At 41.4% G+C, this 27571-nt stretch overlaps 1 protein-coding gene and 1 long non-coding RNA gene across 7 annotated transcripts in view; one reads left to right on the forward strand and one right to left on the reverse strand.

Annotated features, from left to right (window-relative positions):
• Positions 1-27571, forward strand: part of PLCL2 (phospholipase C like 2) — a 137621-nt gene that overhangs the window by 17509 nt on the left and 92541 nt on the right. Inside the window, exons 1-2 of one of the 6 annotated variants that reach the window (XM_083705588.1) lie at positions 25631-25673; positions 27240-27311. The exons of 3 other annotated variants lie outside the window; for them this stretch is intronic. The gene's annotated coding sequence lies outside the window, so the exon portion shown is untranslated. Of the gene's footprint in view, positions 1-25628; positions 25674-27239; positions 27312-27571 lie in introns of those variants that run through there. 2 more of the 6 variants (XM_083705586.1, XM_083705580.1) reach the window with 2 other exon arrangements.
• Positions 21248-27300, reverse strand: LOC310828507. The gene is made up of 3 exons (XR_014556982.1): positions 27210-27300; positions 25173-25247; positions 21248-21577 (listed from the first exon to the last, which is right to left on the reverse strand). It is a non-coding gene; the product is annotated as an uncharacterized lncRNA (long non-coding RNA).

A 27571-nucleotide genomic window follows, 5' to 3' on the forward strand; every position in this document is an offset into this window, starting at 1 on the left:
GAGTGATTACAAATATGATGATTAAGGATGATATTGAACAGAGGACTTCCGGAGGCGGCGCAAAATAGCAATGGCGGTCCTCTTTACCTGGTGAAGAGGGGCTCCGCGAAAAAGGGTCGTCCGCTACGGCAAAGCGGAGACCCGTTAAGAAAAACCGCAGGCAGAGCGAGCCTGCGGCCGTGGGACTCGGCGGGCGCCCAAAGCCCCCCCGGAAACGAAGAAGGGGCTCCGTAAGGGGCTCCGGAACGCGAAAGGGGGAGCGGCGCTGTGAGTTCATCGCTCTTTTCGTGGATGCAAAGCCGCGCTGCTGCTGCTGATGAGCGCCGACCTTTCTTCTTGAAAACATCAAAATTGGCTGCTACATACCCGTGAGTAAGGGGAGCTAAACATCGGAAAATTTGGGAATTTGGTTGAAATTCGGCTGAAAACGGGAGGCGAGTAACAGGAAGTCCGTCTCCCGATCCTGCTAACTAGATTAAAGCAATTGCGCAGAAGAGCGCTGAAGCGCTGAAAAGGGACTGTAAAAGTAAAACGAGGGTGTATTTGACAGACTTTGTAGCGAAAAGACAAGCAGGAAATCTTTGTAAAAGTTGTGGATTTTATTTTTGGGACTTTCTTCCTAATTTTGAGCTATGTGGAGTTAAAAGAGACAACCCAGCGATCGGGCTGTCAGCGTGCAAAGGAGAACTGTCAAACTGCTGATACTGTTATTGGAGCTTAACTGATACACAGACTGAGACATTAACGTTTAAACATTGTTGCTGGGACCCTTCTTGACACCTTGTGGCTTCTCTTTAAGACAAAGAAAGCCTGTGGAAACTTCCTTTTGTGCTCTGGAACTATCAAAGACTTAACATAGGGAATATAAGAACTTCAATGGCGGACAAGAGCTCTCTCCCTCCTTGAAACTTTGAAATACCCCCACCTAGAGGATTGTGGAGATATAGAGGCCTGGGAACTGTACTTTATTGTGATTCTCTGTGGTTAAATTGTGTACACTCTGGACTTTGTCTAACTTATGAAACAAAAGAAAATTTGACCTTGAACAGAGGCAGGTGTGGAATGAGTGGCACAGGGAGAACAAGAGCAGCTAAAGCTAAAGAGAAAGAAAAGAAACCAGGGCAACTTGTTCAAACAACCCTATCTCATCAACGAAGATCATCCGTCCCAACTGTGCTGACAGCACAGGAGGTGGAATTTGAAGAGCCTGCTGCAGAGCCCGTTGCAGAAGATATGGCAACTGGAGGATCTGAAATAGTTCTGAAGCAAATCTTGGAACAACTTGGAATTTTAAATCAAAAAGTGGACAACCAATCATCAAAAATTGACCAAGCTACATCCTCTATTACTAAATTATCTGAGCAAGTTTCCCATCATACTCAGGCAATTGAAAAATTACAAGGGGCAACGACTGAAAATTATAAGCTTGCGGTGGAAGCTTGTCAAAAAGCAGAACAGGCGAACAAAAAGGTTGATGAGATTAGGGGGGAAGTAAGGCCTCTGAAAAGACAGGTAGGGGAACAACAAGCCTACCTGTCATTGGTTGAATTGAAAAGTAAGGAAAATAATCTCAGATTAAGGGCTATCCCAGAATTGGAGGAAGGAAACCTACAGGGATTTTTAACACTTTTGTTCTCCAAATTCTGGGGGATAGAGGAAGATAAGGACTTTAAAATTGTGACTGCCTTTAGACTGGGAAAATTGATAAAGAAGGACAAGTCCAGAGACTGTTTGGTTATTTTGAGATCGAGAGAGGAAAGAGACAAGATACTAGGCCTACACTTCAAAAAATCCTTGGAGATAGAAGGAAAAAAGGCTGAAATCTACAGAGACATACCTAAACACCTTTTGGACCTTAGGACTACTTATACAGATTTGACCAAATTGTTGAGATATAACACAATCCCTTATAGGTGGGAGTTTCCGCAAGGACTATCATTTACTTACAAAGGAAGGAAAGTAAGAATTAAAACACCGGAGGACCAACAGAAGTTCCTACACGACCACGAGGAGGACCTCCAGAAAGGAGCCGCAGCTTCTTGGCCTCCACCACCACCGGGACCATCTCCAAAGCCTACACCGCCTGGATCTGGACCAACATTACCACCTCCGGGATCGGAGGGAAGCCTAGACACCCCATTGTAGACCCACCAATTAGACCAGGATGTCGCTGCAGCTTCTTAGTTGGAATATAAATGGCGGAAATTCTCCGGAAAAAAGAAGAAAAGTATTTCATATTTTGAAAAAAGAACAATTGGACATTATTTGCCTGCAAGAAACGCATGTGACAAGGCTCCACAGAAAAGTGTTAATTAATAAAAGACTAGGCCAAGAATTTATCTCTTCGGACAAAGTGAAGAAAAGAGGTGTGGTGATATATGCAAAGGAGAGCCTGTCACCGAAATTCTTATTTAAAGATGAACACGGCAGAATTTTGGCGATTGAAATTCAGACACAAGGAGAAAAATTTCTGATATTAGGAATATACGCCCCAAATGAAGGAAAATCGGAATTTTTCAGGAAGCTGCATGAGATTATGCTGGATTACTTAGACTATAACAACATCATTATGATGGGTGACATGAATGGGGTTGTGTCTGTAAATATGGATAAGTCGCAAAGTGCTAACATAACGAAAGATGGCAGACTACCTAAAACTTTTTTTGAAATGACTGACAATGTGGACTTAATTGACATATGGAGGGTTAAGAACCCCCTAGGAAAAGAAGGGACTTTCTTTTCTGAAGCTCATCTGACATGGACATGAATCGACCAAATATGGATAACTAGAGGACTGGCACCCAAGACTAGAAAGGTGGAAATCTGCCCAAAAACCTGCTCCGACCATAATGCTTTGAAAATGGAATTGAGACTAAATACAACCGGATCCTTCAGATGGAAAATGAATGACACCTTATTAAGGGACGAGAAGATTGTGAAGAAGGCCCAAAAAACTTTAAAGGACTATTTTGAGATAAATTTAAATACCACTGTGGAAAAAAGAATAATCTGGGACGCAAGTAAAGCAGTCATGAGAGGGTTTCTAATACAACAAAATACGATCAAGAAAAAATTCTGGAATGAAAAGAAGGAGAAGATATTGGGAAAAATAAGAGATGGAGAGAAAAAATTAAGATCCAGGCCAAAGTCGAAGGAGGTGCTGAGAGAAGTGAAATTTTTCCAAGCACAATATTTGAAACTGATAAATCAAGAGGTGGAATGGAAAATTAAACAAATGAAACAAAGATCCTTTGAATCAGCAAATAAGTGTGGGAAACTGCTAGCATGGCAGTTGAAAAAGAGACAAAAACTTAATACTGTTACAAATCTAGAGATTGAAGGGAGAATGGTTCAGAAACCCGAGGAAATTAGAAAGTGCTTCCAGAGATATTTCAAAGAACTTTATTCACAAGGGCCACAGAAAGATTCAGAGGTGGACCAATTTCTTAAAACCAACGGATAACAGAAAATACCTCAGGAAATGAGAACAACCCTGAATAGTAATATCACACAGCAAGAAATTGAAAGCGCCATTCAGAACCTCCAATTAGGCAAATCTCCAGGCCACGACGGACTTACCTCCAAATACTATAAGGTTTTGAAAGACTATTTGATACAACCTTTGTTGGAGGTTTGTAACCAGATTATGGAGGGGAGGAAGGCACCGGAAACGTGGAAAGAAGCCTTCATCACATTGATACCCAAACTAGAAACTGAAAAGACTCAGCTGAAGAACTACCGCCCCATCTCACTCCTAAATGTGGATTACAAAATTTTTGCAGACATTTTGGCAAGTAGGTTTAAAAAAGTGCTTAATGAAGTGATCCATAAAGACCAGGCTGGCTTTCTCCCTGGTAGGCATTTGTTTGGCAACACAAGAAACATTATCGACATTTTGGAACTTTTACAAACAAAACTAAACACTAGAGCGGTGTTAATTTTTATTGATGCGGAGAAAGCCTTTGACAATATTTCCTGGATGTTTATGAAGAAAAACTTGGAAGGGATGGGAGTGGGGCGGGGGTTTGAAAATGGAATAGAAGCAATATATTCAGAACAAAAAGCGAAATTGATAGTAAACAATGTGGTGACAGAGGAGTTTAAAATTGAAAAAGGGACACGGCAGGGGTGCCCCCTATCCCCCCTATTGTTTATTTCAGTTCTGGAGGTGCTATTGAACATGATTAGAAAGGACCGGTTGGTACAGGGAATTGAGGTCGGAGTGAAACAATATAAATTGAAAGCATTTGCAGATGACCTGGTATTAACATTGCAGGAGCCTGTCTCTAGTACTAAAAGAGTGTTAGAATTAATTTCGGACTTTGGTCGGGTGGCGGGATTTAAGCTGAACAAGCAAAAAACTAAGGTTATAGCAAAAAATTTGACAAGTACAGAAACAGATGAGTTTGTGAAAGAAACAGAATTAAATGTGGTTAAAAAAGTAAAATACCTAGGGGTGTATCTGACCTCCAAAAATTTGAATCTGTTTAAGGACAACTACGAGAAATGTTGGTTAGAAATCAAAAGAGATTTGGAAACATGGTCAAGATTGAAACTTTCCTTGTTGGGCCGAATAGCAGCTATAAAGATGAATGTATTGCCAAAAATGCTATTTTTGTTTCAGACCCTACAGGTCGTGGACAAGGTGGAATGCTTTGGAAAGTGGCAGAGGGATATTTCTAAGTTTGTTTGGCAGGGCAAAAAGCCCCGAATAAAGTTTAAGATACTAACTGATGCGAAAGAAAGAGGGGGATTTGCCCTGCCAGACTTGAGGTTATATTACGAAGCTGCAGCCTTCTGCTGGTTGAAAGATTGGATTTTACTGGAAAACACTGATGTCCTAGATCTGGAAGGGTTTGACAATGCTTTTGGGTGGCATGCATATTTGTGGTATGACAAGGTTAAAGTGCACAAATTGTTTAAAAACCACATTGTCAGGAGAGCAATTTTAATGGTCTGGACAAAATATAAAGACTTATTGGAGAGTAAGACTCCGAGGAAATTAAGGTACAAGGAGTCAGAGATAGAATAATGAAACAACTTTATTGTGTTAAAATGAAAATGTACATGATTTGGGTTATAATACATTTGAAATTGGGTAACATGATAAAAAGGAAGATATAATAAGTATTGAAATAAGTTAACAAATTGCAGACGTTATGCATCACAGAGAATGCAGGGTTGGGAGGACGTGGGGAAGTCCAACAGATTTGGAAAAAGGAGTAAGAAAAATTTGTAATCTTTCTTTTTTACTTTTATAATGTAATGTAAAATCAATTAGGGACAGAAAAATATCTATTTTTAATTTGCCAGTGTTGGATCTATGGTTGATACCATTTCGGGGTGGGGGGTGGGGGGGGGAGAGAGAGAAAGGCAGGAGGCAGGCTTTCTGCATAAATCTTTCTGTAAAAAAAATTATAATGATTTTTATTAATTTCCAAAAAAAAAAAGGATGATATTGAACAGAAATAGGAAAATATGTGTTTGTTTGATTGATATGAATATCTATTAATATTACACAATTATATCTATCTATAATAAACATACAGGATTGCAAGTTATCCATATTGTATTGTTTTTTATACAACAATACATTTTTTAAAATGCTAGGGGCTGCCAGTGTATGAATCTATTTCTTTGCAAGGACAGAGCACTGGAGACTCATGACATTTTTATTTTGCTACAGTGGATTTCTTTTTATTTACAAACAGACATTGAGCATAGGGGAGCAGGCAAGTACCCAGACAGCTTGCAGTGGTCTGTAAAGCAGTATCAGTTCCCTCAAAAAACAAACACCCCCCCCCCCACCTTTGTGCTCTTCTTCCCCAATCTCTGACTCATTCATTCAGATACCTGTAAAACTCAGATTTCTCTCATTGGCTGCATCTCTACTCACCCCATCATATGACATGAGTCTTACTGATTTAGTAGCCCTCATTCATCATCAATGCATGGTAAATAAATGTTTTCTTGCCATCAGATTCCCATTGCATCTTACGTTGGCTCTTTTTTCCTTTTTGATGATTAACTTTAGTTTCCGCCATACCAGTCAGTATCAAAAGGTTTATTTTAGAAGCAAATTTGAATTTTCCACAGCTGGTGACTTATTGTTTGCTTTATAAAGGGCATGTACTTTTATTACTTTTCCTTGGGGCCATATATTCCTTTTGTATGACCGTAAGTTAAGATTTTTTGTTTTATGAAAAAGGCAGTTCAACCAGTTTCCCATTGATGAGGTGAATTTCCCGTTGCATTTGAACTTTAGTTTTGAAAAGCAATTGAATGAGACAAATGTTAGGGTTGGAGTTCATCCCCAAAGCAGACATTAAACTGGACATCATTGGAAGCATATGAAAAAAATATTATGTGGACTCTTACAAAACATCCTGCAGTTTCATCATTATAATCACTGCCAGACAATAGACCTGACCTACTTGTAATCCTTCTGCACAACAATTTCTAATTTTTCAAAAATAATTCTATAAATGTGTGGCAATCTAGTTCTGGTGCATAGTATAAACAGGTACCAGGTAAAGTAAGGCTTGTAGGAATGAATTCTATATTTTATCTCTGCACTGTGTGAAGAAGTACTTTCTTTTATCTGTCCCAGATTTCACAACACTCAGCTTCATTGAATGTCCCCAAGTTCTAATCTTATGAGAGAGGGATAATAATATTTCTCTAGCCACATTCTCCACAGCATGCATAATTTTATACACCTCTATAATGTCTCCTCTTACATGCCATTTATCTAAACTAAAAAGGCCAAAATGTGGCAAGCTTTCCTCATACAGGAGTTGCTCCATCCGCTTTGCAATATAGTTTTTGAAATGAAGTGACCAGAACTGTATACACAATTTCAAAAACAGTTGCACCACCATTGTGATGTTGGCAATTTTATTTTCATCCTCTTTCCTATTGATCTGTAGTATGGCATTTGCCTTTTTCACAACTGCTGAGTGCTAGGTCAGCATCTTCATCAAGCTATCCACTACAACCTCAAGATCTCATTTCTGATCAGTCCCCACCAGTTCAGACCTCATTAGTATATATGTGTAATTAAGCAGGGTTTTTGCTCTAATTTGCATCACTTTGCACTTGCTTACATTGAATTACATTTGCCATTTTACTGCTCAGTTCTTCAGAGATCCTTTGGGAGCTCTTCACAATCCATTTTGGTTTTAACCATCATGAACAATTTGGTATCATCAGCAGACTCGGCTACCTCACTGCTTACTCCTAACTCTAGTTAATTTATGAACAAGTTAAAAAGCACAGGTCCCAATACCAATCTTTGGGGACTGTCTCCATTTTCTATATCCCTCCATTGGGAGAACTGTCCATTATTCCTTCTGTGTGCTCCCTGTTTCTTAACCAGTTACAGATCTACAAGAGGTGATATGTCTTGAGGCTATCTTCCTCCCTTAGCTAGGAACAGTGCTTTTTTTCTTTAATAATGTTTAAGGGTACTCTCATTTTCCTACCCATATTGAAATACTGCCCCTCGATGAGGCCAAACTTACCGTAGATTCACGAAATGTTAGGGGTATGCTTTCCCCTGCACCCCCTCCCCGAAAACACTGGTTATAAGCAAGGGTTTTAACTCCCAGGTCTTTAACAGTATTGCCACCAAGGCTTTTTTCTTCTCGTACTTTATATTAGGCTGCTAAAATGAAGAAGAAGAAGAGTTTGGATTTGATATCCCGCTTTATCACTACCCTAAGGAGTCTCAAAGCGGCTAACATTCTCCTTTCCCTTCCTCCCCCCACAACAAACACTCTGTGAGGTGAGTGAGGCTGAGAGACTTCAAAGAAGTGTGAGTAGCCCAAGGTCACCTAGCAGCTGCATATGGAGGAGTGGAGACGCGAACCAGGTTCCCCAGATTATGAGTCTACCACTCTTAACCACTACACCACACTTTCCCTTGCAGGGATGCACTTTCCCAGGCATGGATTTCAGTGCAGAAAGAAACCTGTACTGATATTGAAAACAAATTCTTCAGCTCTGCTCTTGCTCAATATTTTAATTTTAATCATGTGTCCTCCCCCCCCCACCTCAATGGGCAGTCATTTCCTTTCCCCTCAGCTCATGGAGTTTATAGAGTTTTAGTGTGGTGTTTTCTTTATAAAGGTGATCTCACTAATCCAACATCTGCCCTACATAATTCAAGCTACCATATGGAGTTCACCTTGCTGAGAGGCACTCTTTCTTTCTACCTGGTTAACTAACCCCAGGTGCATCCATTTTTCTAGCTGAAAGCTCTGCGATATCTGTTTTCTAATGCTGGGCTCCAGCTCAGCACAGTTTTCTTTCCAATTCCTGTTTTGGACTGTTCAAATCAACCCGAGGCCTCTTTCAGTTCCTTACTAGCTGCCCCGACCTTGGCCCTGTAACACAGCCAGAGCCAGCAAACATCAGACAGGCTTTTTTTACTCCATCAAAAGAAATTCTCCTTGAAAAACTGCACAAGGAGTCGCCCCCTTTTTTGAGCAGGTGCCCCTCTCAGGGGCTAGCAAGGGAAGAAATGAAGCAGTTGCTGCTGCTACTAGCATGATCTAAAACTCATTTAACCCCCAGCCTTGCTGCCTTCTCTTATATCAGTACATTCCCCCACATGGAGTTTCAGATTACTGGGTTCCTCAAAATAGATTCATAAGCGGAAATAGTAACTAAAGAGCTAAACCCCCTCGTTGAAATGGTTTCTATTTTAAGCAGAATGTTAAGAGACTCCTTCCCCATAAACATGCCAGTCTTCTGCTACTGAGATGAAAACAAAAAACCATTTCCTGGAATTTAACTCTTCAGCTCCCCCACGATTGTTACTGGTCTTTAACATGTATTACTGATCCATTGCCAATAGCACACTGAGGGCTGCAAGATAAGGGGCTGAACTCATTGGACCAACTCAGCTTGCTGTTCTGTCCTATGCAACTGGCTCTGATGACAGAATAATTGGTCTCGAGAGGATCACTTCAGTGTCAGAATGATACAGTGGATGGTGTTGGGTATCTTTCAGGGCTCTTAACATTTTATCCTTTCTGCAGCTGGATGCATGAAGGAAAAAGGTCATGGGATGGGGAAAATGAGTAATTGCCAGGCTGTTTCTGCAGTAAGTTCAAGGTTGTTGTTTTAATCTGCTTTCATACCATCCGTGTTTACAAGTTCGCCTGTTGTGCAGAGCAGGGATGTGTGGGGAAAAATAGATCAAGATCTACTGGTGTAGCCATGAGTGATGTGCAGTACACAGCAAGTGTTTCTGGCTCCTCCTTACTTGATGGTAGTGACAACAAAATTTTCCTATCCAAATTTGGCAGCTGAAATGGAGAAAATTCATGAGAAGTGGACTTTAATGTGAAAATACTCTGTGTTCAATTCATTTTTGGTACCAACAACAAATTCCTAGGCTCAGAGACACTGTATTCTTTAATTCTAACTGCATGTCTTTTGTCCATGGCTCTAGTAGATCTTGGCGTTATAGAAAAAAAAAACACAAATTTGATCTGAAAAGCTTGAAGTCTTCCCTCTCCTGAAATAATGCGCAAATGATGTCATCCACCAGATTTGACAACTGTGTTTTCTTGATTCCTAAAACTGATGTGGGTGATGCTGTGGTCTAAGCCACTGAGCCTCTTGGGGTTGCCAGTCAGTGGTTCAAATCCGTGTTATGGGGTGAGCTCCCATTACTCTGTCCCAGTTTCTACCAGCCTAGTAGTTTGAAAGTATGTCAGTGCAAGTAGATAAATAGGTACTGCTGTGGTGGGAAGGTAAATGGCGTTCCTGTGTGCTCTGGTTTCCGTCACGGTGTTCCGTTGCGCCAGAAGTGGTTTAGTCATGCTGGCCACAAGACCCAGAAAACTGTCTGTGGACAAACACCAGCTCTCTTGGCCTAAAAGTGATATGAGTATCGCACCCCATAGTCACCTTTGACTGGACTTAACTGTCCAGGGGTCCTTTTATCTTTACTTTTACCTTTCTTGATTAAAAAAAAAAAGAACAGACCTGTGTAGTTGATATTATATAACATGCATGTAAGAAGTATAAAGTTTTAATACTTTAAACATTCAGATTAGGACAGATTTTATGTCACTTTGAGCAACAGCCCGTTACCTCTGTGTGAATGTGCTTTCTTACTACAGTATAGTGCCTTATAGGCAAGAAGTGTGCTCAGACTAGAGTGCATTGTGAGTGTGAGCTTGTTATGTTTATAGCATATTTGTAGCTCTGGAGTTGTTTTGTGATCTTTTATGACTTATGACATCATTAATGAGCTCATTACTTTGATCTCCAGCTAATTTAGGTGGTTTGCCACTGATCTTTATGACCTTTTATTTGTGCAGTGATTCTGATTCCATTTGCCATAAAAGGTATGCACATAATCCAAAGGAGGCTGCTAAGGTTGCCTCCAGGTCACATAAGCAAGAGTTTTAGATACCACCATTGCAGATATGTGTAGAGCAGGACTGTGTCCATTACCTGAGCAGAACTGAGCAGTAGAGCATGTCTGTATCAGTTAACTCAGCCTTTAGATGAGGATGTTGAGAAAACAAAATTTAGCATCAGAGGAAGGAGTCTCTGCTCAAGAGGCTATCCCATGCAATTAAGTGCTTGATTTGGCCAGGAAGTGTGTCTGAAGTAGCAATTTAAGTGGACCATGTTGCTGGGCATCTGTAAGCTACACTCAACACAGCACTCCAACATGAGGTAAAGGCACAGAAGAAGACATTGCAGGGTTGTTGTATACTACTCTCTCAGCCCAGCCTACAATGGTGGGGATAAACACAGTAGATAACCCTGCAGGGTTGTTCTAAACCCAACTTCTCTCAACTTCAGCCCAACCTGCAATAAATAGGTTCCAATACCTCTGGACAACATGGCAGGGTTCTTGCAAGCCTTCATGTACTATACTGCAGGACCATCATAAACTACTTCTAAGCAGCTTCCAAGTCTATCCAAGCAACAGCCCCTTCCAACCTGCTATTTGAGGACAGTTAGCTGCGTTGTCTGGAATTTGGATTGGCAAGATTGTTTTTGTTTTAAATCATACTAAATAAAAACTGAGTTAGAAAAAGTTGGAAACCTCAGGGGAAGGAGGAGTTGGGCACAAGGGTGTCCACCTCCAGCTGCATTAAAATATTGGGTTTCTCCATTGATAGGTGTGGGTGGCTCTCATTTCTGTCCCTTGGGACATAGTTTTTCAGTATGAACCAGGTAGTGACATCCAGGCAATGGTTCTCCCTGCAGTGTGTGTGTGTCCTCCTGTTCCACCTTCTAAATTCTATCCTTCCTTCATATTCAGTTGTCAGTTTTCTCTCTCTCAGTGCTTCATACACACCATATATTTAAAGCACATTGCTTACCCCAGAGAATCCTGGGAAGTGAAGCTTACCCCTCACAGAGAAACGATTTCCAGTACACTTAACAAACTGCAGTTCCAAGGATTCTTTGGGGGAAGTCATTTGACTCAGCACAAGTTGATATGGGAGTTGGGGGGGTAGTTATCCCCCCCCCCCAGTATATATATATTTTTGTGTTCTTGGGGGTTAATGGCAGTTTGCTGATTCCTCACTCTTCTTAATGGGTCATATTGGATACAGAGGCCTAGGGCTATCTTCAGGGAAGTGAATAAGCCTTGGACCCTGTTCTGTAGGGCACACTGTGGCTGGTACTGGTGGCCATGGCTGGCAGCCCTGTTGCCTCCCTCCCATTTGACAAGGCTCTCTCAAACCATCCCTTCCTAGGGGGAGCCTGGGAGGGAGGATGTGGAAATAGAGGACCTCACCAGCAAGGTTGCTGCTAAAGCAATGAATAGTAGGTGGGAAGGAACTGTCACTGCCACTACCATCAGAAGGACAGTGCAGATAGGAGGATGTGGGAGCAATGGAAGTGGGTACATAGTGTTATTTGCCCCAGCCCTACACCCCCTAGAGACATGGCTGTACAAGCATGAACAATTTGATTCACACAGGAACAATTTGATTCACACAGGAAGCTGCCTTATACCTAAGCGGACCATTGGTCCATCTAGCACAGTATTGCCTACACTGACTGGCAGTTGCTCTTCAGGATTTCAGCCCCACCTAGAATGCCAGGGATTGAAGCTGATATCTTCTGAATGCCCGGTTTGGAGCTGAAATTTTCTTCATGCAAAGCCAATGCACAACCACTGAGCTATGATCCTTCCCCAATAGCCTCTGCACTTTTAACCTCTTTAGGATTTACTTGGGGTGGTTGAGAGATTGTAGTTCTACTGTCCAGTGATAAAAGATCCCGCATGGAACACTAGATCAGTTTCACGAACAATTCCCATGCCCAGTTTGCATATTTCAGCAGAAAGCAAGCAAATTAAAGAGCTAGGCAGAAACAAATTCCCATGATGAGGCTTATTTTTCAAAACCATAACTTGAGATAGGAATCTGCATTCCACTTAATCTTACATCTCAAAATGTGGGTACTTGGTATGTTAGGTTTGTGTATGACACTTCTCTGCTTTAAATAATAATTTAAGAGGGGTGCTGTAGAATAGTGAAACAAAGCTGTTTTTATCTAATCTTAAAAAATGCAGAAACATAGACTCCCCCTTCACATTGCACACTGCCCTCTGAAATTAGGAATTGTCTTTCTGTGGGATGTATCAAGTTAACACAATTGGTGGCAACAGTGAATGATGCACCTAATGTCTATCATTGGCATGGTAATCAACATTTCCATTATGCTGAAACATAAGTTATTTACTGGATAGCTGTTACTATGTTCCCCCATCTTCCAACAGTTCCTTGTCATGACCCCGCAGTCCTGATCAAGCCTATAATTATAGTTTCTATGTGACCTGTATTTTGCCTAAAGAGGGATGTTCATGTTACCAGTGCAGGGGATTTGCCCCCCCCCCTTTCAACAGCTGTTCACATCAGCAGGGCATCAGTTCATTTCTTTTTGTATACACACCAGGGGTCATAGACGGGGATGTATTTACCCTATGCAAAGGTGTTCACACCTTGGCTAGACATGAATTAGGAAAGGCTTAAGGACTCTAATCAGTGGGAGGCTGGGTTGAGAAACAATACATCAGACAGTAGTATAACACAGTACTTTGTTGTTGTTGTTGTTTAGTCGTGTCCGACTTTTCGTGACCCCATGGACCAGAGCATGCCAGGCACTTCTGTCCTCCACTGCCTCCTGCAGTTTGGTCAAACTCATGCTGGTAGCTTCGAGAACACCATCCAACCATCTCGTCCTCTGTCGTCCCCTTCTCCTTGTGCCCTCCATCTTTCCCAACATCAGGGTCTTTTCCAGGGAGTCTTCTCTTCTCATGAGGTGGCCAAAGTACTGGAGCCTCAGCTTCACGATCTGTCCTTCCAGTGAGCACTCAGGGCTGATTTCCTTAAGAATGGATACATTTGATCTTCTTGCAGTCCATGGGACTCTCAAGAGTCTCCTCCAGCACCATAATTCAAAATCATCAATTCTTCGGCGATCAGCCTTCTTTATGGTCCAGCTCTCACTTCCATACATCACTACTGGGAAAACCATGGCTTTAACTATACGGACCTTTGTTGGCAAGGTGATGTCTCTACTTTTTAAGATACTGTCTAGGTTTGTCATTGCTTTTCTCCCAAGAAGCAGGCGACTTTTAATTTCGTGACTGCTGTCACCATCTGCAGTGATCATGGAGCCCAAGCAAGTAAAATCTCTTACTGCCTCCATTTCTTCCCCTTCTATTTGCCAGGAGGGACCAGTGGCCATGATCTTCGTTTTTTTGATGTTGAGCTTCAGACCATATTTTGCACTCTCCTCTTTCACCCTCAATGAAAGGTTCTTTAATTCCTCCTCACTTTCTGCCATCAAGGCTGTGTCATCTGCATATCTGAGGTTGTTGGTATTTCTTCCGGCAATCTTAATTCCGGCTTCGGATTCATCCAGCCCCGCCTTTCGCATGATGAATTCTACAAACACAGTACAGGTGGCATGTATTTTGGATAACATGAACACAGATTATAAATGCATCACTGGGAACAGTGTGTATGTTCAGTATACAGATTGATTGATTGATTGATTGATTGATTGATTAAATAATAAATAATGTAGATTATTGTAATGTTGGCCACACAGATGCTGGAAACAATGTAGGCCTCCATTCAAAAGTTAGTTCACTTCTTGGTCAGTCAACCTGCTCTATCCTTTCCTAGAGTCTGACGTACTTCTGACTCAAAACATCAAGATTTGATAATCTGTGAGAAGAAAAATTAGGAAAAGCCAAATTCAGTGACTTCCAGTCCAGTGGCTTCATTGCCAACACAGTCAAGAGACAAAGCAATGCCTTGACACAGCCTTGGTAAAAGAAAAAGCAAGGCACTTGTTCTCAACACTGTACACAACAGTGACCAATGTGGGTACAAAATCCACATTTCATTTGGTGAATTTATCTCCCCGTGGGCTCTCTCACTCCCAGTTAATTCTTGCATTTTCCCCTTTCCCTGCTATTACAGTGAAATAATGTAAAGTGGCATTCATCAGTAAGCTAAGCTTCCCAGCTAAATGGAATGGGTGTGATTTGGCCAGAATCCTGCATGTGCTTTGCTTTATTTGCTCCTAATGTTTGTTTTTTCATTTTGATTGTACTGATTTTCTATAAATGAGTTTGCAGGGTCCAAAGGGCACAGAATGGAAGAAACAAATCATAAAATAAAGATTAAAGACCCAGCAGCGGCATAGGCAGATGTTGATTGCAAAACATTACGTCCTTGTCACTGCTCTTCCTCCATTGGTGGCAACACAGCTGCTTCTTGCCCCTCCATTGGTGGTGCTGCAACATCCCCCTCTCTATCCAGAACATCATTTAAGCTGTAAAGGGTTGCTTTATATACAGCTTGATGTTGGTTTATATCAGGTTGGCCGCACTGCTATGGTCTTCAGAAGACTGCACACACACCCAGCTCCCCCATTAAAAGAAACTAGAGTTGACAAAGCCTCCCCTCATCTGAAAACTGTTGCCTGTCTAGCTCCAGTTCATAGGTGGAGAGAGTCAGGGCTCCTGCTCTGAGGATGCTCCCTAGGTGGACCACATGCAAACAAGGATGAGATTTCAGTATCCCTAATAGACAGATGGTGCTGTCTGCACTGGTTAAAAGTCCCTCTTCTGTGCAACTATCAACCCCTAGCCTGGCTGCAATATTGGGAGCCAGATTGGGAAGTAAAGGACAGAGGGGCAAGGTAAGGGAAGGGAAGGTTCAGCTGCCTTCAGCCATGGGCACCTTTTGCTCGGAAATTTAGATTTCCCGTATCTCTCATCTGCATGGTGAATGGTTCAGAAATGCTAGCTTCTTCAGGTGAACATCTCCAGCAAGGGGCCTTTTACATCTGTAGTAGATTTTTTAGAAAAAAATCTAGAATTTTTTTAGAAAATTGGGTGTTAAGCAGGTAGGCATGCTTTGGGGAAAGCAGCCTTGTGGGTCAAATAAAGAATCCTGACATGTCAAATCTGGCCAACGGACCAGAGGTTCCCCACCTGTAATAGTGAAAGAGCCTGAAAACTTCCTGATTGCAGTAGAAAGGCTGGAGAAATTCTCTGCTTATGGCAGGTTCTAACTGGCTCTATGAATGAATTTCTACCCTGCCATGCATTCAGGTTTTCCCAAAAGAGGCAGACCACTCTACCCCACCTTCTTACTATTTTCCATATCAAACCTTTTAGTGCTTCTACTGGTGACTCATATAGTCAGTGGCTTTTATTAGAATGTACCTGAGAGCTTAATCCAGCGGATAGATAGCTGTAGGAGCTGTTTTTCTTGTAGTGATTCACCTAATTGATTTCAATTAGACTAATATGAGTAAAATAACTGGGGAAGTATTTACACACTTAAGGCTGTGCTATAGGCTGGCACTTTACTCTCCTCACCTTGCCTCATGGGTGGGTGGACCTGCAAATGTGGTTGTATATGTAGAAAACAAGAATTCCTGCCTGTGCTGAAATGTTCTGCTTAGGGGTTTACTCACATGAAGAAGCTAATATAATATTTCATTGCCCGATAGATATACGAACAACTTACATTGGAGCTCCTCTTGCGACTGGCTCTTTCGCTAGAGATAACCTCTAAATTAATGAAGTGTCTGTAAATGCCAGCAATCACTGCATCTCCCTTTTCCTCCCGACTAGAAGCAACAACAAACACTTAAAAACATTAGCCCAACTGTCATTTATGATAAATGTTCCAAAGATTAGATGTTCCCAGCATATCACCCTAATGTGAGTCTTTACCATACAGTTCCTTGCCCTGTGGCAGTCTTTTCAGACAGGTTCTGGGAGGACAGCTCCCCTTTTCCGGGAGCTAACCATCAGATTAGCTGGGGGGCGTGGCCACTTGCCATTTAAACCGAGGAGTGGCTGGGAGAGTGACCTCCATTTGTCCCCTTCATCGGATCTGGGCCAGTTCTCCTGTGGGCTTTGGCCCGGGCCTCGCCACGCAGTCATTATGGAGCATTCACCTTCCTCCCTGATGTTCAGAGCCTTTGTTCTTCCAGGGATCATCTCTATAATCCCATCCCTATCCCTTCCATTTCCTGTAGGAATGTGTCTCTCAATTACAGCGCTCACTACACTGTTCTTGGTGCTTTGCCTAGGACAGCAGATCTCCTAGGTGGCTGGATGATTTGCAATAAGAGATTCTGACCCCTAATTATTTAACAATAGGAATGACCAAAACCTGCTAAATTAGGCAAATTATCTTTTTCTGTTATATCTCATATGAAACAGATGTATATCTGTATATTCAGATCACATAGCTACTACATTACCCTGCCACAGTTATATAGCTGGTGGAGGGGGTTATAAATAGCAAGTTCACAGGGAAAGGGAACAAGCTTTTGAGTTCTCCAGAATGCTTCATCAGGCTAGATGAGTCCGTAAGTGACTGTGGAGGCCAATTCTGGACCTGCATGTCCTTCCACAGGGGGGACATTTGTTCCTGGGCGGGAGTTGATCACAGTGTGGATTTGCCAAGCGTGCCTTCCTCTACATGCTTCTAGCTACCATCCCAAACATACCAAACAATCCATTGTATATAGCCAGGCCCTATGTTACAGCCGCATCTGTTCCAACTCTACAGACAGAGACTCTCACCTAAGAGATCTACAGCAAACCTTTTAAGAACTAAAATATCCACCTGATGAAGTTAAACAACAGATCAACAGAGCCAGACTGATACCCAGAGAGAACTTGCTGCAAGACAGACCCAAAAAAGAAAATAACAGAACACCACTAGTAATCATATACAGCTCCCAAGTTAAAACAGTTCAACACATCATCAGAGATCTACAACCCTTCCTAGACAATGACAGTTCTCTTTCTCAAGCTCTGGGAGGAAGACCTTTCACTGCCTACAGACAGCCACCCAATCTTAAACAACTCCTCACCCACAATAATACAACAATCAGACTTAACATGGACACTGGTACCAGAGCTTGCAATAAACCCAGATGCCAACTTTGCTGCCACATACACCTGGACAACAGCATTACTGGCCCCAACAATATCAAACATACCATCTCAGGACTATTTAATTGCTCATCTTCTAACATTCTGTATGCCATCAAATGCCAGCATCGCCCTTCAGCCCTCTATATTGGACAAACAGGCCAAACCCTACGCCAAAGGATAAATGAACAGAAATCTGATATCAGGAATCACAAGACAGAGAAACCAGTAGGAGAACACTTCAATCTCCCAGGACATTCTATACAAGATCTCAAAGTAGCTGTCTTCTTACAAAAGAATTTCAGAAATAGACCGGAAAGAAAAGTTGCTGAATTGCAACTTATTACCAAACTTAAAACCTAGGAGAGACCTGGTCTGAATAGAGACATTGGATTCTTATCTCATTATAAATGATAAAGCTATTTTTAGCCATCTCACCCCTTGCTTTTTCCTGTAAGACCAATTGCAGTCATTAACAGTGGTCAACAAGTTTACCACACCTATCAGCCAGTCACCCATTCCCACCACCCTTCTGAGTAATACCCCCTCCCCACCCTCTCACTTCTGTTTCAGTGTATCTGAAGAAGTGTGCATGGAAGCTAATACCAATAACAAACTTAGTTGGTCTCTAAGGTGCTACTGTTCCAAATGCATTTGTTGAGGATGGTATTCAATTAAATTTTAATCAGAGTAGACCCATTGAAATTTAGTCATGCTCATAAATTTCAATGGGTCTGCTCTGAGTAAAACTTACATTGATTATCACCCAATGTCTTTTATCATAGTCATTGACAGCCAAACACTATTTCAAAGATAGCAGTACAATATCCAGAGCACAGGTAACGTGGGGAAGGTAAACAGAGCATAGACTATTGCCAGGGGAATATTTGTACAGATGTGGCTTTCTTTAAATACACACACACACACACACACACACACACACACACTCTGAAGAGAAATGTGTGTTCCAGCACTGAAAAGATGCTTAGGCCATCACTTAGCTCAATAAATTTTCCTGTTGCTTATCTCTACCAACTGCTTGAACATTTCTTACAAATTTTATCTCATCTATATAGGAAAGAGAATAAAAAGTGATAAATGTGGTAGATGGTTGCCGGATTTCTAAAGATCAGCTATAGTTCTGGCGGCAAGGATGTATTGAAGACTTGTCTTCTGAGGCCTCAGGTGGTGTGATAAAGGATTTGACAACCTGCTGTGTGGCATGATCTCCATCATTTTTTGCTTAAGTGCAAGAAATTGAAAAGCAACACCCTCAAGACTGACTCGGCTCCTGTTTTCTAAATACAAAAATCCTTACACTGTAGGGTTGCCAACTTCCAGCCAGACACAACCTTCTATGTCCTCCTCGTAGCACCTGCTTGCCATGTGACCTCTACCCTCATAAAGTGGAATTAACTGCACCACACAGGGTAGCCTAACTCAAGAGGGAAGCTCTGTTTTTAGTACCATATGCAGCTGCATAGAGTTTGAGGAAGTGGAGAAGTTAAAATAAACAAGCAGTTCAAGATTGTGTGAATAGGACAAAGGAGGGATTAATGACATGCCTGCCAGTGATGTCATAGGCACTATCCAATAGGGTCCTGCAATATTTGCATAACCACTGTCCCCAGCAAGTAACAGGAAGCACAATAGCTGTGTTTTATGGAGCAAACAACAGTTAATATTTCACTTAGGATACCAGAGGCCCAAGTGGCACCCGCAGCATACAGCAGATTCCACCAGATGGTGCTGGTGTGCCAAATGCAACCCCTCCTGGACAGAAGCAGCCTGGCCATAAGTATATGGTAACCTTCAGATCAGATTGCTGCAACTCTGCTATAGGCGGGACTACCTTTGAAGAGTGCTTGGAAGCTGTTGTTACTCCAAAATGGTTTAACTGCTGGGCTACAAATTGGGACCAGGCAATGAAAACTATCTCCCTGGTTTTAAAACAGCTGCACTGGCTGCCATTCCATTTCTGAACTCAAAGCAATGGGCTTGATGATGAAAGCCCTATAGAGACTGGGAGCAGGGTAACAAAAGGACCACATTGCACCTTTACATAAGCTTGTCCATGTGTCAGGTTATCTGCTGGCCTGCATTGCACCTTTACATATGTGGGTTGTAACACACATGTCCGACTCACAGGTGGACTCTGCATTCATTTCTACTGTGCAGGTTAAAAGTTTTCTGTGTTGGGACATCTTTGGCTTCTATGTCCCGAGTGCACTAAAAATATACATCCTTAGTTCTGAAGCATTTTAAAAAACAGGAAACAGTCATTTGCAGAGGGTAACTGTCTTAATTTGTTGCAGCAAAAACAGTTATTCTGGCACCTTAAAGACACATTTATTGTAACATGAGTTTTCAAGGTCTGCAGTCCACTTCATCTGATGCACTGTGTGTTTGTTTACATTTTTATGCTGCCTTTCCTCCAAGCAGCTCAAGGTTGGCACACACAGTTCTCGCCTTCCCCATTTTTATCCTCACAACAACCATGTGAAGTTAAGCCAACAGAGCATGACTGACCCAAGGTAACCTAGTGAGTTCATGGCTGAGTAGGGATTTGAATCTGGATCTCCCCAGTCATAGTCCAGTACTCTAGCCACTATACTATACCTACACTGCCACAGTTATCTAGTCAGTGGAGGGGATTATAAATAGTGAGTTCACAGGGAAAGGGAACAAGCGTAAATGCAACAAAACGGTGTGCAAGCTTTTGCATTTTCCAGAATGCTTCATCAGGCTAGATGATAAACCAAGCAAATGGGGAGAAAAGGGGGGTGGGGGAATTAGCTGGTGGCAAAGCCATGAGTCTTTATCTTGTAATAGTCTTAAGAAGGGGGAATGTAGCAGACATTCAAATGATGTGCTATAGGTGCTTTGCAGGTCTTTGGCTACACCAAAGCCTTTTGGGAAGGTGGAATACACAACTTTTCCCATCTCTGGAAATGGAAGAAGCTGCTGTTACCCAAATCTCTCTCCAACCTTAGGTGAAACACACAGATTCCTTGGTAGGTAGAAAACAAGAATAAAGACAAATTGCGTAATTTTTATATTAACAAAGGTGCAAGTTATATTAGGTGGTTTGGTAGGTAAATTTCCATAATTATGTGATTAACAGTGGTCATTCACAAAACAGCTATTGTTGCTAATGCAGATATACTGGGATTAGTAAGCCAATTAACACTGGTGGTGTAACAAAAACCCTTTTACCCTATTCAGTTCACAGATAACAGCAATGAACCTCTTAATGAATTGTAATTGAGCACTTTCACAGTGCAGTCTCCCTTTGAAGTCCCTTTGTACAGACACTTTAAAGTCAGTAGCAGAATAAGCTGGGAAGTTGAAAACCCTATTGGTTTCTGAATATATTGCCATTTCTGCTGTCAGATCTGTGCCCATTCTTTTAGGTAGAGACTAACCTGTTTGCCCTATGCAGAATGCAAAATCAATAAATATAGCCTTCAAACATTAGATGTCCACCACCCAAATATTTGCTTAGGAATAACAGCATTTCACAACAAGAGTTTTTTTCATGACCTTATTGACTCAACTCTGCCATTAATGATTGTGTGAAGCCCAGCTGGAAGTTCACAATAATATTTGATTGATGCCATCAAAAAATGGACCTGCAATCACATGCACAGGAGTGGTCTACCAGACTGCTTCCTCATAATAATCTAAGCAGCTCTTCATTTGATTGCAATTCACTTCTGTGTCTCAGTTTTGCTTGGTTAGCAGTGGTGATCAGAAAAAATGTCACACTTCAAGCATACATGGTCTCCTTTTGTGTATATATTTAGCTAGAACCTCAGTGCCCTGTGATTTTTTTTTAAAGTACAAGTCTAGAGTAAATGTTCTGCATAGTTAGGAAATCCTCCCTACCTGTGGGGAGATGTAGACCACAGTCCATCTATTTCTACATTGCATTTCTCAAAGTCTATTTGAAAACCCCACGAATGGAATACAATGCTGATAGCCCATCCTCTGCTGCTGGTCCCTGGTATCTTGAGGTAAGAAGTATGCTTCCTTTGAATATTATGGTTCCATCTTTGGCTATTATGAGTAAGAGCCATCAACAACCAACTTCCTGCCCTTGAATTTGTCCTATAAAAGGAAAAAAGCATCATAGGGTTAGGGCACAATTTCCTTTCCGACTCTCTTCTGCTTCCTAACTCTTAAATGGAAATAAGGGACAGAGTGGTTGCAAAAGAGTGAAAATGTATCTTCCAGCATCCAATGAAGCTGAACGTTGGAAGATTCCAGACAAATGAAAGGAAGTGCTTCTTGACACAGCACATAGCTAAACTATGGAATTTGCCCCCACATGATGTAGTGAGGATTAGATAAATTCATGGAGGGTAAGGCTATTATTAGTGGCTAAGCCAACAACTTCAGTGGGAGGTTGCATTGTGAAACTGCTCAATTACAGTTCATCAACTGCTTCACTCAAAAACTGAACTAGGAGAAAGGATTTTTATCCCATTACATCTGTTAATTGATTTACCAATGTGACCATTGTTAATTAAGTAATTGTCGCTGTCTGCATTTTCTGCATTACAGTTCCCACTGTTTACAATCCCGCCTCCATCTGTAACTCAGGATAACACTTCATGCATCTGATGGAGTGGACTGTAATCCAGGAAAGCTGATGCCATAATATATTACTTACTCATTAAGATGCAATAAACCTCTTTCTTGTTTTGTTAGGTAAATTGCTACTCTAGTCAATGTTTTTTTAAAAAAACACGGATTAGGAAAAAGTATCCTGATAGCCAGACCTCTTTTGAGTGTTTTGAAGGAGACACCCATCAGAGTTTGAAGAAGGTGAAACATATTTCTCTACAAGAAGAAGGAACGGTGTGTGTGTGTGTGTGTGTGTGTGTGTGTAAGTGAGAGAAAAGTGTAGGGGAAAGAGAGATAAGTTTATCATTTTCAGAAGAGGTGTATAGATGGAGCCAACTTACAGCTGGGAATTTGATATGGAATAGCAGAAGTGATGCCTTGCTTCTTATCTTAGTGAAAACTCTCTTTGTATATTTGTAAATAAAGGAAATATTACTACCATGTACCAAGTCTCCAGTGGTTTCACTTCCAAAAGAAACCATACTTGGGTAGTACTTCCCCTGGAACTTTTAATTGATTGAGGAAGTGGGCAATACACAAAAGAAGTCTCAGGTATTCTCAGGCAGTGGAATGAAAAGATCCCAGCTTTATCACTGGCAGTTCCAGTAGGGGTGGAGGGAGCATAGCTTAGTGATAGAATGTCTGCTTTGTACACAAAGATCCCAGAATATCCCTGGCATTTCCAGTTAAAAACTGATGGGGAAGACAACTGAGACTCTGGAGCCAATGCCAGCCAGAGTAGGCTGTACTAGGGTAGAGGGACAAATAGTCAGATCTAGGATGGTATCTTGTGTCCCTTCTATGCCATTTCTATGCAAAGATCTAGCATATGCAAGAGAAGCCAGGGACCGTTGACCACAGCAATTTTCTGTTCTTCAAACAGTGGTTACTAGCAACAATGGTTACGCTCTACTTTTATTGGTTGTATGCTTCTGAATACAAGTAGCTGGGAATTGCAGGTGAGAAGAGCACTGTTGTGCCAAGGTCCTGCTTGCAGGTTTCCCATGGTTGGCCCATCTGGTTGGCCACTATGAGAACTGGATTCTGTGCTGGACTGGGTGGATCACTGACCCAGCAGAGCTTTTCTTAAATTCTCCAAATTCTTGGGAGATTATAGGACGATTGATCAGGACTGTGATAGCTATATGGAATTTGGTTGCATGAATGTCATGTTTTTGGTGAGGTACAGTTACGTTAATACACAATTTCCACACATAATACATTTTTGTGCTATAAGTGAAAAGGTACACAAGCTATGCCTTCACCAGGTTGTGAACCTCTACAAAAGATGATTTTTAAATAATTTTTTCATTGGAAGATGCTTGCATCTTTGTTCTACAGCTCCAGTGTAGTAACACATTATTAGCAGAGGGACATAGGGGGAACGCTGCCTGCTGGTACATGATTCTCTATGACTTGACTTGACTTGACCCTTTTGTGTATTACTGCCAACTGCATGGTGCTGCAAGCAATATCACGTTTGGGTAAGGCTCTACCGTACCAGCCAAAATGTTAATGTTGATACATTATTGTCTAGGAATCCATGTGTTCCGAGCTGTAGAACTGCACTATGTTTGAGAATTGGAGAGTGGGAACTTAAGAGGTTTGAGATTTCATTTCACTTCCCCCCGCCATTAGTTTCCTCCTGCTGCCAGATGGAACTCTTTATTGTTATTATTAAGCCAAAGACCCAGGTTGGCCTGTGAAACACCATTAACAAAGCAAAGTATCCAGTTCATGAATGTAGCTTAGTGATGTGAGATGTGCATTCCAAGTCTCATCACAGCTTGGAAGACAGTACTGCGTTGGAAAGATCATGGTCTGATTCAGTGTGGCCATTTCATAGGTTCATATGAATAGAGAAATCAGATGCTGGATTAACTGTCTCCTGTTTATTTTAAAAGTAATAATTTGTATTAATGGGAAAAGCCATTTGGCCTTAACAGTGGACTGTCAGATATATAGTCTACAAATATTTAGAGAGATTACATAGGGTCAGAGCTGCAAACAGATCTTTCTGAATATAACCTAGCCCCTAGTGGAGGAGCCTGATAAAATAAAAAAGCCCTCAATCTGTTAAGTCATTGTTAGGTCAAAGGAGGGCACTGTAGCCATCCACTTTAACAGATTGGTTGTCTGGGATGGGGGTGGAAGAGGGAGAAATTTCGTCACAGAGATGAAGTGATTTCTCAATTGCTGAGGAAAGGAGCAGAGGAACGTGTGTGTGTGTGTGTGTGTGTGTAATGTCACAGAATTCTTTATCACCACACTGTGAAATATAATCCTGACGTTTTGCAAGCCAATAAAAGACAAGATTACATTACAATTTTAACATTTGCACTACAAATTATATATCCACTGCAGATTCCAGTGTACAATACGAAATGTAGATTTACATTTCCTGTTGTAGAATTAGGGTTAAGCCATTTGGGGGTGTTGAATAGAGGGAGGGGCAGTTGGTTAGGGTCCCAAATATTTGCATGTGCAGGCTCACACTCAAGTACACACATCCTTCCACCCCCATCCCCCCCCACAGAGACATGCACACAGCCACACAACTTTGCAGGCCCATGTGCAGTGGGCTGGGGGCCACTGGGATGCAGAAGTAGCAAAAATGACATGACACCAGTTTGGCATCGAAATGGCCACAATATTATTGATTATAGATGCAATGAGGTTCCCCTTCATAGCTTCATGCAGCTACTCCTTGGGACAAACACTAGCTCAACCACCTCCCCGAGCTCGGCACTGGCAGGAAATATAGGGACATTCTGGGATCAAATCAGAAGCCAGGATGACTTTCATAATTCCAGGACAGTCCCTGGAAAATAGGGACACTTGGAGGCAATGGGAAGGAACCTTTGTAAAACATGGTAAATGCTCAGGCTAGTGCTTTGCACCTCTGCCATTAAAACAAATGGGATGCTTAGCTTAATCCTGTGCCTGCCTATTTGGAAGTAAGTCTCACAGTGTTTAACTTGGGCCTATTTCAAAACAAGCATGCATAGGGTTGCAGTCTTACAAATGCCCAAGCTTGGCTGGACTGGATGTTGCCTATTAGTATTTAAAAGGTTACCTCCCTAGATACAAAAGGTCAAGGAGAGAGTGTGCCCAGATCCAATAGAAACCAGGGTATCTGCAACTTTAATAGCTGTGTAGAAGAAGAAATTTCAGCAGGTGAGAGTCTGTCATGCAGTTATAAGCACAAAAATGTTCATGGAACATTCAATACAACAATGAAGGTTATATAACAGTAGACTGGTAATTTTAGGTGTTCCACTGTCTAAAAGTTCTGTGGCTTGGTTGGTGTGTGTTTGGAAGCTTAAACTTTCTGAAACTTACTCATTAGGAGGTGAAACTTTGCCAGGATATTCCCCTGTTTTCCATCTAAGAAATCAAATAAAAAATTATCACACAGTGTTCGTTATTGCTGGACATGCATGTGCAGCCATATCATTTGGTTGCCTAGCAACCTGGGGGTGGGGAGAGGACTGGCAAGAGGAAGAAAGAGAAAGAGAAAGCTTAGCAGAAAACACTCTGAGCAGCAGAAGAAAGGCAGTCTGACATTTCATTTAAGGTAGGTTTGGATTGGTTCTGGCACAGCACAGTGCGGTCCAGGTTATTGATGATGGTTCATAAAGGGGAACCTCACCTGTCTTGCAAAATGGCTAAGGTATCGTAGCAAAGCTTGCTATGTCAAATCCTATGAGTTTCAAATCTTTCTTATTTAGAAACAGGGAGGAAAAGGTGAGGGCTTGTTTTTGTGGAAACAAATGGCATTCAGTCTGCAATAACACAATACTTGTGCTGTGGTCTTCGGTCAAGACAGTCTGTAAACATGAGAACTGAGTTGCTTTTGAAATATAATAGGTTCTGTGTAGAGGAGTGAGGGCATATTTTTCATCACCACTATTGTTGAGTTGCAGAAATACTTTGTGATCAGAACATGATCCGCTCAGAGGGTAATAGAATGCCCTTTCTGAAAGCAAGAAATAAAATAGTATTACTCTTAGCAGCAGGAAGACTAATTTTTAATACTGTGTTTTGATTGTTGCAAGCCACTCTGGGACCTTGTGGGTAAAAGGTTGGCAATAAATGGTAATAATTATTTTTAAATTATTTTTGACTTACTTGATGTGTACGTTACTAAGTATACCATTATTAGAGCAGCAGGAATAAGAAGAATTATTTTGATAAAATTGGAGGAGTGGTTAGAATTCATGTTTTTCATGCAAAAGGTTCTGAGCTATGATCAATGGTCTGACATGCTAAAAGCCAATTTCGTGTTTCTGAGTATAAGATACAAACATGTGATTAATTAATTTTCCATTATTTGCTACTCCTCCGTACTTCCTGGCAGAAGTAGACAGTTACTGTATTTTCCTCCACTCTCAAAACGCAATAGGTTTTTCTGTCTGCCTCTGAAAAAAGCAAGAAGTTGGGGAATATTTAAAAAACACACAACTGTTGACATATTTTATGACAACAATTTGACTAAGGAAGAACATGCAACTCAAATATATTTGAGAAAGAAGTTTTAGTTGTTGAGTGGCCAATGTCACTTGAACCAGGCTTTCTGATATTAGATAACTAGTCATTCATTTAGTCCACAGGGACTTTACAGATATTTAGACACTGTTCTAAAATTTTGATTAGCGACTAGGCAGATCCTATTGCACTTTTTGTTTTACAAACAAAGGGAAATGTCAGTCTTTCAAGATACAACAATTAAATTCTATCTATGTCTTCTTGTTGTTAATCTCTCTAAGCACATCCACCTTGATTTTCTTCCATTGGATTACCAATTTGATTTCAGACAATCGGAACAGGAAGTTCCATGTGACAGCCCTTTAGATATTTGAAAATGGCTATCATAGCTCCTCTCAGTCTCCTGATACCCAGACTAAACATACCCAATTCCTTCAACTATTCCTCATAAGGCTTGGTTTCCAGACCCTTTATCATTGCCTTCCTCTGCACACCTCGAAACCTCCTAATGACAAGAAAGACTGCTGCCAAAATGATAACCACTTTGGCAGCAAACACCCTTGCTGTCCTGCACGAGGTAGCATTCTGGATGGAGATTTGGCCCCATCACGATCCTCCAAGTTACCTGTTGTCAGACTCTTCCCTCTGCCAACAGGCAAGCTTTCTAAGGACTGAATTTTGTTTAGAAAAGCCCATCATTTTATCATCAACTTCAGCTCTTTGCAAGGTAAGTGCTTGAAGTTGTGTAACTGGTAGCACTTGGTGTCCCTCGTCCGACATCTAAGGTACTTTTTCTTCTCCTCCTTAGATTTCTTAAGTTTAGATTACTTGAAAAGACACCTCTCTCCCCCCGCCCCCATTTTTGTTGTGGTTAATAATGAGAATAATTAAAAATGCCATTTAATTTACAGTAATTCTTAAGTGGCATTCCATTTGCATAACAACTAGAACACGCTGGATAAACTGTTGCTAGGTAACTGGAAATTC

Source organism: Podarcis gaigeae, assembly GCF_964106915.1.
Source record: "Podarcis gaigeae genome assembly, chromosome: 12".
Classification (NCBI taxonomy): domain Eukaryota; kingdom Metazoa; phylum Chordata; class Lepidosauria; order Squamata; family Lacertidae; genus Podarcis; species Podarcis gaigeae.